A 2,864-nucleotide genomic window follows, 5' to 3' on the forward strand; every position below is an offset into this window, starting at 1 on the left:
ACAGAAAATTGAGTTCCATATGCTATTCATTTATTCAGGTATTTAAGGGATAATATTGAGCAACTACTATATAGCAGGCATTGTGTAGCCATTCAGTTTATACAGAGGGCAAAACAATGATTTCACATTGGGAAGTTTAAGTTCTGATGAGTTAGAATGACCATAAAAAATAAATTTAGTTCATAAGTTTATTGAATATGTAAAAGATGAAAAGGGATTTGCAGAATACATCAAAGGACAGCACAGTAAGGAGAAATAGGCAAGTCGGGGGTTACTGAGATTTTAAGTACACTGTTCAGGGTGGGTCTCATTTAAAAAGTGACCTTTGACAAAAGATTGAACTGCATTTAAGAATACGGAATTAAGACTACATGGAGCTAACAGCTTTCTCAATAGACCAATATCATCAGTTGATTCAAACAAATAAATGGCCATGTTGTAAACCAAGCCCACTTCCAAAGCTGGTTGAGAGTCTGTTGACTTGAACTGCAAAATATGCATCATTCTCATTTTATTATGCTTCTAAATGTAAATGAGTTTGAGATTTATGCCACTGCATTTTAGCTCTATTTTTTTCTATTTTAGGAAAAGAGTGGAGTTCATGATGGGGCATGAGAATCGCAGTTTCACCAGTGATTTCATTCTTTTAGGACGCTTTTCTTCTTCTCAATCAAGTCTAGCTTTCATCTCCTTTATATTCATCATTTTTATTATGACTATAACAGAAAACACAATCATGATCCTCCTTATCCTCAGGGACTCAAGACTCCATACTCCAATGTATTTCCTGCTCAGCCATCTGTCTTTCATGGACATCTTGCATATTTCCAACATTGTTCCCAAAATGGTCACTGACTTTCTGTCAGGCAGCGGAACTATTTCATTCGCAGGTTGTGGCTTCCAGATATTTCTATCCCTCACCCTCCTGGGTGGTGAGTGCCTTGTCCTGGCGGCAATGTCTTACGATCACTATGTAGCCATCTGTCACCCACCGCGCTATCCCATTCTTATGAATGACTATGTCCGCATTCTCATGGCTAGAGGGTCCTGGATTGTTGGGACCGTCAACTTCATAGTCCACACAGCTTATGCACCCCAGTTGCCCTTCTGTGGCCCAAGAGCCATTGATCACTTTTTCTGTGAAGTCCCTGCCATGTTGAAGTTGTCCTGTGTGGACACAACACTCTGTGAATGAGGAGTTTATGTAAGTGGCTTAATTTTTCTTAATTTTTCTCCCTTCCTCCCTAATCCTTGCTTCTTATGTCCAAATTCTCCTTACTGTTCTTCAAATGAAATCATCAGGAGCACGGAAAAAGTCATTTTCTACCTGTTCTTTCCACATGATTGTGGTCACAATGTAGTATGGGCCATTTATTTTCACATACATGAGACCCAGATCATACCACACTCTGGGCCAGGACAAATATTTGGCAATATTATATACCATCCTCACACCCACACTGAACCCTATCATCTACAGTTTTAGGAATAAAGATGTTCTGAAGGCAATGAAAAATATGCTCAAAGTAACTTTCTCCATTAAAGATAGTAATAAAAATGCTTGAAGCATGTGTTTTCTATATCAATATTCAATGCTTAGAGATTATCCATTAGTCATATCTTTAGAAAGAAAATCAAAGTTTCTATCCATGAAGAGTGGAAAGTGGATTTTTCCAAACCTCCAATGAAAATAAAAAAAAGTTTTACAGGTATATGTTTTATAAATACATACATCCAGAAATGCACTGTTCCCTCCCATGAAAAATTCTAAGAACTTATAAAAATTGACTTTTATAATACAATCACGTTATATGGGATCTATCCATATAACTTTTCTATTTCATGAAACAGTAAAATTATAATTCCAAGGTTACAAGCAGCTATCAAAAATTCATAAAAATTATAGGCAAAATGGGTGCAGGTGTTCAAGAGGTAAAAATTCCAGTTATATGATACATAAGTTAAAAATAAGTAAGTCCTGTGGTGTAATTAATGTAGAGCATGGTGACTGTAGTTAACAATGGTCTGTTTTATATAAGAAAGTGGCTGAGAGTCATGATCCTGGAGTCCCAGGATCGAGTCCCGCATCGGGCTCCCTGCTCAGCAGGGGGTCTGCTTCTCCCTCTGACCCTCCCCCCTCTCATGCTCTCTCTATCTCATTCTCTCTCAAATGAATAAATAAAATCTTTAAAAAAAAAAAAAGAAAGTGGCTGAGAGTGTAGGTTTTAGTAGTTCTCATCATAACAAAATGAATTGTAGCTCTGTGTGGTGACAGATGATAACTAAACTTATTTTGATAATTATTTTATAATATATAGATATATCAAATTATTATGCAGTACACCTAAGAACAGTAGAATTATATCAATTATACCTCCATAAAACAGAAACATAAACCAATGTATTTTAGTATTTAATAAATCATATATTATTATGTATTTTAATATACTAATACATTATGTAACTTATTTGATATACTCAATGCATTAAATATTATTTAGTAAGAATAACATTTATTAAGAGTTATTGAAGAACTAGCATTCAGTTTCTATTAATATGAGCTCTAAATCATGAAAACACTTCCCTTTGAAATCCACCATCCCTGTTTTCTTGCACAATGATGTAAACAAATATTGCATGTAAGAACCTCCATACATCAATTGCATCCCTGTCCTATTACCCCTGGATCTTTTTTGTATTGTGAATGTCTGAGTGAGAGGGCTACACCTCTGTACAGAGAAAGTGATGTAGAGGGGCCAAAAACAATCCAGCAGGCACAAGCAACTTCTATTTTTGCCCCCTTTCAAACTTAACTGAGAGGGAATTTGGGAAACAAAATGTCAGAACTACATTAAATCCCAAAC

The 2,864-nt window shown here is 35.7% G+C and overlaps 1 pseudogene; it reads left to right on the top strand.

Moving 5' to 3' along the window:
• The first annotated feature begins 601 nt into the window (after positions 1-601).
• Positions 602-1,520, top strand: LOC110578463 (annotated as a pseudogene).
• The last annotated feature ends 1,344 nt before the right edge of the window (positions 1,521-2,864 follow it).

This window comes from Neomonachus schauinslandi, unplaced genomic scaffold, assembly GCF_002201575.2.
Source record: "Neomonachus schauinslandi unplaced genomic scaffold, ASM220157v2 HiC_scaffold_808, whole genome shotgun sequence".
Lineage (NCBI taxonomy): Eukaryota > Metazoa > Chordata > Mammalia > Carnivora > Phocidae > Neomonachus > Neomonachus schauinslandi.